Genomic DNA, 13,181 nt, shown 5'->3' with positions numbered 1-13,181 from the left:
ATTTCAAAACCAAAACTTCTCCAATTTTCCGGTTTCTCTCTCACACTGGAAACACTAAGGAGAGCTATTACCTCTAACTCATTCTTAATTTGATATGTATATTAGGATAATACAAACAAAATTTTAATTAAAAAACATTTTGTCCTAATACTGCCTTGAGTCATATTTTGGGCAGCACCAAGCACAAGGACTTTGGTACAGGTAGTTTATTTGGAATGTGATCCAGGAGGTAGGGTTGACAGAACAGGGAAAGGAGGAGAAATCCTTCTGAGTGCACGATGGATTTACTGCTTCTGGGACACTGTTCCAGTGGGACCTCTGAGAAATGATATCTCCTACACTTGCTGACCAGGTTTGAATGGAGGCTGACCCCATTGACACACAGCTGAGTGCAAGGGACTGTCCTTCACAACTCCAGCTCATATCAGAGGAGAGCAGAGGGGAGGTGACAGGAGGCAACAGAGCTATCTACTACTACCACCTCCCTATTTTCCTTCCTCTTCTTATGCAACTGAGGTGGTTTTAAAATTTTTTTAAACTTATATGTAAGACTTCAAGTGTCATTCTGTTAATTTTTTAAAATGTTTTATTTTTATTTTTTTATTTTTTATTTTTTATTTTTGCAGTACTGGGGATTGAACCCAGGGCCCTGTGCTTGCAAGGCAAGCACTTTACCAACTGATCTATCGCCCCAGCCCAATGTTTTATTTTTTATCTTTCATAGTACTCTTTACTCAGCAATTGTGACAGGTACAGATATAACGTACATTTATTTTTCTGTCATTTTGTGTTTCCTTAATAACACTCTATTACTTGTTACTTTATGTTTGCTTTTCAACTGGAACTTTACATGCTCATCAGTCTTTGAGAGACAATAATTTAGTGGAAATTTTAATACCCATAGTGTATGTTAATATTGTAAAAATGCAATGATCTTTAATGGTTGAGTAATACAATATTCTGATATTTCAGTTAATTTTTTGAAATATTGAAGTTTTAAAATTCTAACTTCCTTACAATGGTTTAAGAAATAATCAGCTGGCATGCTAGTAGATAATTAGATCTTGGGTAATCTATGCCTATAAAAGGTGACTCTTTGGCTTTGGTTGTGGTTGTTTGTCTGTTCCAAATAACTGGAGATTTTATAGATCTAGGGAAGGTAGTAAAATACAAACTTGCCCTTGTATTCAATTTTTATTTGCTGTTATTGTCATAAAACACTTTGCCAGAATCCTGTTTTATCATGGTAATGAAATTGTATCAATTAATTTTTCTTCAATTAGTTATTTTGCTTTGATTATTTCTTTAAACTTTTTGCTAGTTCCAAGGATTTTTCTGAGACAGCTATGTAATGGTCTCTTTGTTAGGTGTCGTCAAATGCTTAGTGCTTGTATTGTTCAATCTTTTACTTTCAAATCCAGAAATAGAAAAACTAAGACTGACTCTTTATGCTGATCTGGCACTTTCATTCACTGAGAAGTTGGCCAGGAAATCAACGGTTCCATGACAAGTCAGCAAATACAGAATGTGGAGCTTGTTTTGATCTTTATTTAAACAGTGTAAAAATATAGGTTACTAGATACTTGATATGCAGGGATTATTTGAAAAGATATTCAAAGTTATAATAATGATCTTGTGACTATATTGAAATAAGCCCTTACATTTTGGAGAAGCATGTTGTGTTTATGGATACCAATATATCACATCTGGGATTGGTTTGAAAATAACCTGTAGGCATTGGATAGGGATATGATCCCATGGGTAGATGGGAGTTAATCGCATATGCCATCTGATTTTTTATGTTCCAAGATAAGACTGTTTAAAAATGCAAGAGTATCAAAGAACAACAAACGTCTTAAGTCTCTCATTTTATTCCAAGAAAAAAAAAATTAACTGCTTAAATGATTGACAGGTTCTTAAATGCCCTTCTTCCTTACTTTTTAAATTCATCATCTTTTTCTCTTCCTGCTTCGGTTCCAACTTGACTGTGCCTGAAGCACTTTAGGCAGCCACCTGTACAAAACCTTTGGCACCTAAGAGCCCTTCCTTCTGGAGTGTGCTTCTTTGCATATCCACTTGACTTTCGACTTTCAGATCTCTTAACAAATCTCCTTCCTCCAGGAGGCATCCCTGACTGACTCCACTTCAAACAGCAACTCTGCTAACATATGGACCTTCTACCTCACTGCAATCCTAATCTGTTCCACTTAATAATACTTTTAACATTTACTTTTTTTTTTCATCTGTCTATTGACTCTGTCCCTCCAATATAATACAAACTCAGGACTGAGAATTTTAATCTTTTTTTTTTTTTTAATTTTCTGTTAAATCCCTTAGTGCCTTCAAGGAATTCAACAAATATTTGTTGATGAAGTAAATGAATCAAGTTATAAGTAGCATGTTAGTGTACTTATTTATTGCTATGTCCTATTATTTTGTTAATTTCTTTCTGCAGTTGAAAAATATCATCAAAATATTCTCTCATTTTTAAAAAATCTTTTCTCTTTCAGTTACATAGCATACCAATTTATTTAGGATGTTAATGCTTTATGTATAAGAAGTGGATTATTATTCTTTAACAATATAATATTACATTAGAACTTTTGTTATTGTTTACACTTACTAATAAAAACACATGAATTCCTCCTGCAATCTATCATCACCAGGTTGGACCTTCATACTACCCGAAATAGGTAATATGCTCTCTGTAGATCTACTGTGCATATATTCTACTAGATTTTTTTCAAATTTTCAAGAACTGTTCTCTATTAAATACCTCTCTTGGATTTTTAAGATTTTTTTGTTTTAATACCAAACATTATCATACATGAATATGACAGTAGAATAAATCTTTGTGAAAAAAATACTTATGGAAAACTATTTTTAATTTGGTACCCTTTCTTTATGGGTAGGCCATGACATGAATTAAATTTGGAGCACTGAAACATTAAGGGACAGAGAAAGATTATTTGAGGATTTAAGGAAAGAAGCCATAGTATTTTTCAGAAAATAAAATTATATTGCCAAGGCAGTACAACATATAAATTGACTTGTCAATTGTTTTGGTCATCTCTATTATTTTATTCTCTTGTTCTCTCCAGGAATTTGTAATAAAATGCTATATGTTGGACATGTTGCATGACATCAACTTTTACAAGAGAGTGGGGTTTTGATTGTTACCTATTAGTAATTAACAAATGTCTAGGTTGGAGTTTCATTTAACCTGGTATTTTTTAGAGAATAATAAGCATTTTGAGTGTCTGAATGAAGCTCATGTTCCCATAATGCATACAAAGACTAGAAGCACTGAGGGATTCATGATTGTCACTTTTATTTCTAAGTAGGTGACCTGTACAAAAATAAGTAACCCCTATTCTGTCTAGAGAACAAAAAGAATTTGATTGAAGTCATCCTCTGTCCAACACATATCATCTTAAAATTAAATGTATCTATAATGTTGGAATCAAGTAACAGCATTGACAATTAAATTGAGTAATTTTAAAATTTTTACATAGTCTCTGTGATCACAGAAATAATTCATTATACTCTTGTTAAAATAAATTTACAAGTTGAAGAAACAATTGGCAAAACTGGTCAATGTCCAATGTCCATATCAACTATGTTACACCTGATGATTTGCACTACTATTATTTTTCCACAAGTTAACTTTCATCTGTACCGACTTGCAAAACAGTCTTCTTCTCAAATAAAAAGTGGATGTAAACTATATGGATGAACTAATTAGGGCACCCTAAAAATTATAATGTTGGACATTTTTCTTCACCTCTTCTATCCATCTGATTTGCTCTTCAGGCACATTGTGTGGGAAGGAAAACAATACATGAGGAACTGTGGAAATTTTACCTAACTGCTACTGTTTTAAGCATATGGTATGTTTTCTAAGCTAGGTGGATGTTTGAACACTCTCTCGAGAACATTTGTGAATTCTCTAGAGCCCCCAATTGCTGAGACATGTCAGAGCAATTTCGTTAATGGAGTAATGTGTTATTTTCTGGATGTTAACTTTCTCTTTGTTCTGTCTCTAGAAATCAGGAGATGATCTCTGCTTCTCTCTGTTGAGATGTATTACTCTTTTTTTCCCCCAACAGGTTCTGAGTAACTAGGGGCATCTTTCCATCAAAGGATCCACAATTGGTTCATGGCAAACAAGACTTCCCCTTTTGCTCTAATGAACTTGGGAGTTCAGATTTCCTGATGAACCCACTTGAATTCTAGCCCCTCTATAAGTGGTTTGCAATCTAATTGCTTATCCTTTATATTATTCAGACGGGATTCAGACATACCTGTGTCTATACTGCAGGGGTCACATGTCAATATCTTCAAACACTTCCTTTTAAGACCTACTTCCTTCATTGGATGTTATGTGTGATGGTGGTGTAGGGTGAAGACTCACAGAATACCAATGAAGACTCACAGAATACCAATGACTCTCAACAAAAACAGTGGCTATTAATCTTAATTCTCTGTTCTCTTGGCTTTAAAATCTTTAATAGCTGGAGGCAGGTGTCTTAGAATTGAAAAACTGGTGTTGTGATTTCTGCTTTGGAAATCTTGAATATTAGTATAACTTATAGATATGCTTTCTGTAGTTTTAATGCTTCATAAAGTCAGAGACTGGAAGAGTTCGACTTTCATGTTTTAGATGTGAGAATAATTCATCATGACCTTAATCTCTAGGTTTTCATATGTGACCTTTGGAGTGTCAAATAAAATCAAATTGGAACTTAGATAAGTAGACACATTTTTTTGGAAAAGTATTGCAATAAGGGGGAGGGAGGTATTGCCAACGGGGAAGGGGAATATATTTCAATGGGGAGACTGCTGTGATCATGAGATCTGCAAATTTCATGGAGGTCAGACAGAGAGGCATTTTCTTTATTTTAGGCAGGATAAATAAAGGTAGAAAAAAAACTGGGTACAGCTAATGAGTATGATCAGAAAGTACAGTTATCTGATTTTTGATTAAAAATAAAGTCTCTGGAGGGTGAGGTGTGTTAAGGAAATGGTATTCCAAGGCTCACTCTAATACTGACTTTGGCAGAGTGAGTCAAAGTGCAAAATTGGGAGGAAGGAAAGAAATCCAACCAACTTTTGGTGGAGTCAACTTAGCAGGTGCTTTGTCTAGATCAGTCAAAGGGTATAAACAGTCCAGCTAATCAGCTATAAAACAAAAAAGGGAAATTTGGAGATCTGTTGGTTCTCGTCATGGGTAAATATGAGGGGCATCCATGAATCTTACATAAGTTATATGGGAAAAGCTGGTTGTTTGCAGTTAAGCTGTTTGGGGAACACAAACAGATAGGGGAGTTTAACCATCCCTGTTTGCCATGAGCACAGGGCTCATATTATTTCACATGATTCGTGTAATCTGACCAACATATCTGTTAGCAGATTTTCTGAGAGCAGCTTCTCCATTTGTGTACTTCAAAAATTAAAATGATGAGATTTGGTTTCTTTTTGAAAGTGACAAAAACAAGAGTTTGTATGCAGTTTTTCAAAGGACACTGGAAACAAAATTATCTTTGGCAGCTCTATTCCTGAGGAGGCACAAAGCTGTAGGTCCCTGAAACCAGGCCATGTAGCTGAAAGCTTTATCACATCTTTGTTAAGAGGCCCCCTGTGAATAATTCCAGGAAGTTTTAAGTCTGTGAAGAATATTGTCACTTTAAAGAAACTAGAATTCTCCCTAAAGTCTATCCTATTAGTCTGAGCACTGGACTGGAAGATAGAACTCCAGTGTTCTATTTACAGCTTTAATGGGAATATGCTGTGATCACTTGGGGTCCTCCTTGCCTCAGCCTCCACGTTCCTATAAGTTCTTCACAAAAAAACATTTCACAAGCTCTTTAAAATAGAGTCGGTAAATTCAGCAATGAACATTGTGGGTACGTCCACAAAAGTGAATGCTGATCTATGGAAAACTTGTAAAAAGACTAAATGTATGTTTATTAAAGTCTATCTAATGTAAAAAAAAAAAAAATGGAACAAAAACTTTTTATCAAGAGTTTGTTATATTCCAGGCTTCATTCCAAGATCTTTGCATACCGTTTGTCATTTAACACTGGCAACAATATTTGGAGATTGATCTCATTATTACTTCAGTTGTATACAAGAGTTAACTAAAGGAAAGAGGTTAAGTAGCTGGCCCAAGTTCACGTGCTGGAGAAGTGAAGTTTTACAATTGGCTTCACTTCATTAATTTTCTGTTGATATAATAAAGGGCCTAATCCAATTAGAGCTTCAATCAACTTGCTGAAGACTTTAGTACACAAAGGTTTTAGTATATCAATCTCTGCACCAAAAAAATTTAAAAAAAAAGAAAGAAAAAAAATTATTTGAAGGAGAGTCTATAACTTGAATATTTATAATTAAATGTCACCTCTATTTGGAAAATTTTCCTTTCTGAAATATTCCGAATCAACGCACATCTTTATAATTGATATTTCTAGTAATTAATGTTATGGTGAGTAATATTATTTTACAAGCCACTCTTTGGAGGGTTAATGAGGATAGCTTTCGCCTATAATTCAGTCTTACGATAATTTTGGAGTAAATGGGAACATTATGTGTTAATAGATTCATTTATCACAGCACTCCAAAGCCTGATAGATCATACAATACCCCATTCTGCCTATTTGTCTTGCTTCTGCCAACACCCATAATAAGTGTGGCACTTGTGAGTTTATGAAATTATATTGAAGAGTTTATCATTAAGTATTGTCTTTTCTGGTCATTTCTACACATGATGGGTACATAATTAAGGTAATTATCTCTTTTAGAATATAAAACAATTGACTTCCCTTTACTGGAAGGATCAAACAAAATTTGGAAGCTCGAAATTGTTGAGAAAATCACCTCTCTCCTATCTTGCAAATATAAACTAAAATGAATCAAAGCCAGAAAAATGGAAAATATGTCTCTGAAATTTATGACACCATTTAACTCAATATGGCAAATCATTCTTGAGTTCTTTGAGCTGTTTTCTGAATAAGAAATAAAACTTTCTGAAAATGATGGTTACATCTACCTCATTGCAGGCAGCAACCTTTGAATTCAATGAGAAGCAGGTACCCCAGAGCAAAACTTGGCCCTGACAGCTCTAAGGGAGGATGAGAAGGTGAATATGAATTTCCTACACTAGGCTTTGCTCTCTGCTTTCCAGCATTTGTTTCCTGAAAGTTCGCAGCTGCCATACTTGTTCAGGAAATTCAGAACCCTCTGATGGTTTAGAAAGAGAAAGATGTGTGGTTATACTTCATGGCTGAACCTTCAACACATCTGATTTTGATAATACTCTTTCCTGGTAATGATTTATTTGTGGTTAAAAGAAACTCTTGTCCTTGATGCCAACCAGTTGGGTCAGAGTATCTTTTGAATGTGGAGGATTTAGTAAGCTTGTTGACCCACAGGAAGGGCATCCTCATGTTTGTAGTTAAACCTTCATAGTTTAATTGAGGGGGCATGTAATAAGAATGACACAGGGTAAAATCTTCCTTCAAGAGCAACAGCCAGAGTCAGGGAAATCTTTATTCTTAGAGCTAAAGTTTTGGAATCATTTGGCAATTAACTAATTTACTGAAAGCTTTAGTGAACTATTCCAGATAACAAATACAGAAAATGAGTTTTTGGCAAATTAACATTCCACATTTAATGTCAGATACTATAGTATGGAGATTCATTTCATACCCCTTCAGTAATCTAAATTTATGTCAAGATATACTTTTGTGATCTGTATGGACATTAAAACACACATATAAACTATTATTATTATGAATTCTAATAAAGTTATAGTCCTCATATTCTTCACTTGATAATCAAGACATAACAGAAAGTGTTCCGGCTAGGAGTAATTAAATTAATGAACTAATTGGACAATTGTCCTCTGAGCAGTTTGACATAAGTACATCAGACTCCAATTGGCCTACCATTATATTTATCTCATCAACTTAAATTCCTACTCTCATTTCAAAGTACAGCTCACATGCTCCATAATGCCTTTTACCCTTTCTTCATTTATTTATATTCCGGGTCCCCAAAGCATTGTAGCCTTTTTCTTTCTCTGACCTCCATCCTGTTTTAAAATTTCTGTTTGTTTCTGTGCAAAACATATTTTAATTTTATGGATCATGCAAAACAGTTTTCCTATTATAATAGAAAACAATATTTAAATTAGAAGTCATCTGCCAATATGGCCACATTTCCTTAGCAGTCTCCTTGGCTTAAAACTCCAAGAAAAATTCCAGAAATTAATCATCATTTATTTGGGGTTCATTTTGACATAATTTTACAAGCATGGAATAGTTTGCTCCAGTTCATTCCCTGGTAAATCCCTGTTTCCTCCCTTTCTCCCTCCCCCTTTTCCCTTTCCTATACTCTACTGAACTTTCTTATATTTATTGATAGCTTTCATTTAGATTAGTGCATTATGGATATACTAAAAGGTGAAATTCACTGTGGTATATTCATAATCTACAAAGAAAAAGTTTGGTCAGATTCATTCTGCCATTGCTCCTTTTTCCTTCACGTCCTCCCCCTATACCCCTTCAATTCTCTCCTCTTCTCCACTGATCTCTCTTCTATTATCATGAAATTCCCTCGGTCTTGCTCCTTTTTATCCCTTATTTTGGTTTTGCTTGTGCATAATAAAATATTTGACCACTGACCTTCTGGGTCTGGCATATTTCATTTAGTATGATGGTATCTACTTCCATTCATTTACGAGCAAATGCCATAATAGCATTCTTCTTTATGGTTAAGTAAAACCTATTGTTTATATATACACACCATATTTTCTTCATCAATTCACTTGTTGACAGGCATATGGGCTGGTTCCATAGCTTGGATATTGTGAATTGCACTGGTATAAACACTGATGTGGCTATATCTTTATTGTATACTTATCTTAGATCTTATCCCGCCAAGGAGTGAGATAACTGGGTCATATGGTGGTTCCATTCCTTGTATTTTGAGGAATTTCCATACTGCTTTCCAGAGTGGTTGTACTAATTGACAGTCCCACCAACAATTTATAAGTGTACCTTCTTCCCAAATTTCCTACCAATTTTATTATTTGTATTCTTGACAATTGCCATTATGACTGGGGTGAGATAAAATTTCAGTGTAGTTTTGATTGGCAGTTCCCTGCTGGCTAGAGATGTTGAACATTTTTTCATGTATTTGTTGTCCATTTGCATATTTTCTTTTGAAAAGTGTCTCTTTAGTTCTTTTGCCCATTTATTTATAGGTTATTTGGCCTTGGGGTATAAAGTTTTTTGAGTTCTTTATGTATTCTGTTTATTAATCATGTGAGGAGCAGGTAGCAAAGGTCTTCTCCAATTCTGTAGGCTATCTCTTCATGCTATTGTTTGCTGTCCAGAAGATTTTTAATATTTTAAAATATATTTTTAGTGGTTGATGAACCCAAAACCTTTATTTTATTTATTTATTTTTATGTGGTATTCAGGATTGAAACCAGTGCTTCACACATGGTAGGTGAGTGCTCTACCACTGAGCTACCACACCAGCCTCAGAAGCTTTTTAATTTGGTGCTGTCTCACTGATTATTCTTGGTTTTATTTCTTATACTTCAGGAGACTAGTTAGGAAGAGTCTTGCTTAGGAAACTGATGACTATGCCAATATGTTGGAGGGTTGGACCTATGTTTTCTTCTAGCAGTGCAGTTTCTGGTCTAATTCCTAGGTTTTTGATCCACTTTGAGCTGACTTTTACATAGGGTAAGAGATAGGGATCAAGTTTAATTTTTCTACATATGGATATCTGGTGTTCCTAGCACCATTTCTTGAAATAGGTATCTTTTCTCCAACACATATTTTTGGCATATTTTTTGAGTATCGGATGATTGTACTGATGTGGATTTGCCTCCCTGTCTTCAATTCTATTTTTGGGGTTGGTTCCAATATCATGCTGTTTTTGTTACCATACCACTGTAGTATAATTTGAAGTCTAGTATTTTGATGCCCTCATTGTTCATGTTCAAGATGGCTTTGATTAGTTATTATTCTTCCAAATGAATTTTAGAACAGTTTTGCTAGTTCTATGAAGAATGTCATTGATATTTTGATGAGAATTGCATTGAATCTGTAAACTGCTTTTAGTAGTATGACCATTTTTTAAAAAAATAATAGTTTTAGTTGTCAATGGATCTTTTATTTTATTTCTTTATATGTGGTGCTGAGGTTCACACCCAGGGCTTCACACATGACAAGCAAGTGATCTACCACTGAGCCACAACTCCTGCCCAGTCTGGTCATTTTGACAATATTACTTTTGCTTATTCAGGAACATGGGAGGGCTTTTCATCTTCTGAGATTTTCTTCAATGCCTTTTGGTTAGGGTTCTATAATTTTCATTGTAAAGATCTTTCACCTTGTTGGCTAGATTATTCCTAAGATTTTTGTTTTGTTTTGATTTTTCAGATTATCATGAATGCGAGAACTTCCCGAATTTCTTTTTTACAGAATAATTTTTGTACTACAAGAAAGCAATCAATTTATTTATGTTGACTTTATACCCTGATACTTTGCTAACTGCTTATCAGTTCTAGAATTCCTCTGGTAGAAGTTTTGTTTTCTAAATATAGGTTCATGTCACCAACAAACAGAGATAATTTGACTTTTTCTTTTCCAATTTGTATTCCTTTCACTTCCTTCTCTTGTCTGATAGTTCTGGTTAGTTTCATGGAGTGGTGAGTGGTATAGGAGTGGTGAGAATTTACATCCTTTTCTTGATGTGATTTTACAGAAAATACTTTCAGTTTTTTGTCATTCAGTATGATATTGTCCTTGGGTTTGTCATACGTAGCCTTTACAATGTTGAGGTAAGGTTGACCTATCCCTAGTTTCTCTAGTGTTTTAAACGTAAAAGGATGCCATCTCATCTGTACCTGTTTTAGTCAGGTATTTCACTGCTGTGATTAAAAGGACTCAACCAGCACAATTATAGAGGAAGAAGAGTTTATTTGAAAGCTCACAGTTTCAGGGGTCTTAGTCCATAGTGTGGCAGAGGGAAGAAGCTCAGTTATCAGGAAGCAGAAAGACACTCCACTCGCCAGATACAAATATATATATACCCCAAAGCCATGCACCAATTCCCACCTCCTCTAGCCACATCCTACCTGCTTCCAGTTACCACTCAGTTAATCCATCAGGGATCAATTCACTGATTAGGTTAATACTCTCAACCATTTCTCCTCTGAATCTTCTTGCATTGTCTCACACGTGAGCTTTTGGGGGACACTTCACATCCAAACCACAACTGCAGCTGAGTGCTCACTTCCTGCCATTGTGAATTGTTGGCCTCCATTCCAGTCTATGCCTGATATCCTGTAGAAGCTGTGCTAAGTGGGGTGGTTCTGTGTGTCCCACTGCCCTTGATTGTGGTGAGGGGGAGAGGGTTTCAGTGACTTTGGGCTACTAGTAATCTCTCTACAAGTTTCTTTTGAATAGATTACTGAGACTGCAGGGGTACTTCCTCTGATCAATTTGTTGCTGTCTGAAGGTGGGAGAGACCACTTTGGTTTAATGGTTTAGGGAGGTTGGTCAGCTACGGGCTCCACAAAATGGCTACTGTGTCCAGTATAGTTTTCAGCCAACAATTTGGGTTACTGCCTGACCTCCTTCACTGACTCTGATGTCCTTGTCACGTTTTAATTTGGTCTTCTGTTTTTCCAGCTGTTTTTAAGGAGTGAGTTTATGTGCTTTTCCTCTCCCTCTTCCTCCCTTTGTTGCCACTCTCCTCTTATCCTACCCTGGTGTCTGTTTGGGATAAAGAAAGTCTGTCCTTATTTTCTACTCCTGTAACTGAACTTGAAGTCTCTCCAAGTCTCTGACCATCCAATTTTGTGTCTTAAGAGCATTTATTCTGTTGCCCTCCTCTCTGGTCAGTTCTTCTTTCACCACCTCCTTTCTGTGCTGAGGAGGCCTTGGGGTTCACCTCCTAGCCATGCTCTACCATCTTCAGGTGGGTCCCAGTTCTTTGCTTGGCCCATTAAGACTTAAAGTGCTAATGTCTTCTGACTGATGGAGTCTCTGGAGACTCAATACCCTATCAGTTCCCTCCTGAACAATCCTGGTCAGATCTTTTTCCTGCCAGGAATTGGACAGGAACTTGAATCATTTGAGGTGTGTGTGTGTGTGTGTGTGTGTGTGTGTGTAAGGGGTGCCGCCATTTTTTCTCATGTGTTTATTTCTAATATAAGAAGGCATAATCTGCATCTTTATACATTTCGAGCTTTAGTATTTTATTTTAAATTTACACATCAAAAACATCACTTTAGCCCATTTGGTTTCCAACACTTCCTTTCTTTACCTTTAAAAACTTATTTGACTTGATATTTTAAATGGATTTATCCCTAAACACACATTCCTTATTTTTTATACATTTTATTGTGAGTCTTAAAGAAGTCTTCCTCCTGATTACCAGGCTATCAAGCATGTATTTCATTTGGTAAGGATAGTAGTGGGATGAAGTGGGGTACTGTTGTGCATGTTTGTCCTCTCTCAACAGAGTGGACGACCCTGTCCCTCTTCTCACCACTGCTGGGGAGAAGGAAAACTGGTGTGGAGTCAGCTCAGTGTTACTCTTTGAGGGAGACAAAACTTTCCTGAGAGATTAGTTGTACAGGACAGTAGCTTTTCACATTTTAAAGGCGTTCAATGGCCCTATTACAGAGCCCATTGCCAGGTGCTCAGGGTGGAACTCTCTGGAAAAGCACATAGTCTCTAGCAGTTGCCACAGCAGCCTCACAACAGCAGAAGTGTCTGAGAATCACCTCTCTATCGGTTCTCAGACCCTAAAATGAGAATGCTGGGAAAGTGGACCTCCACACAAATATGATGGTGGAAGCTGCATAGGTTTCCTTTATGGTCAGACAGTTTGATTTTCTCACAGTATCCCCCTAATGTTTTTATTGGATGAGCATTTACTAGTATGAATATTTCAGCTCCAAAATTCCTACTCCAGTGAATTTAGTAACATGGAAGATCTCTTACAACATGGAGGAATGTATTTTCCTCTTCAGCAGTTAGTCCTTATGCAAAGAGATTTAATAACTGGGAATTCTTAGCTCCTTCGTGATTTCTATAATTCTATGAACTCTAACTGGAAAGAGGAGAATTGATCTTTAAAAAGTGTTGCTTGAA

Source organism: Sciurus vulgaris (assembly GCF_902686455.1).
Source record: "Sciurus vulgaris genome assembly, chromosome: 5".
In the NCBI taxonomy this organism is placed as follows: domain Eukaryota; kingdom Metazoa; phylum Chordata; class Mammalia; order Rodentia; family Sciuridae; genus Sciurus; species Sciurus vulgaris.
Note: the sequence above shows the minus strand (reverse complement) of the source record.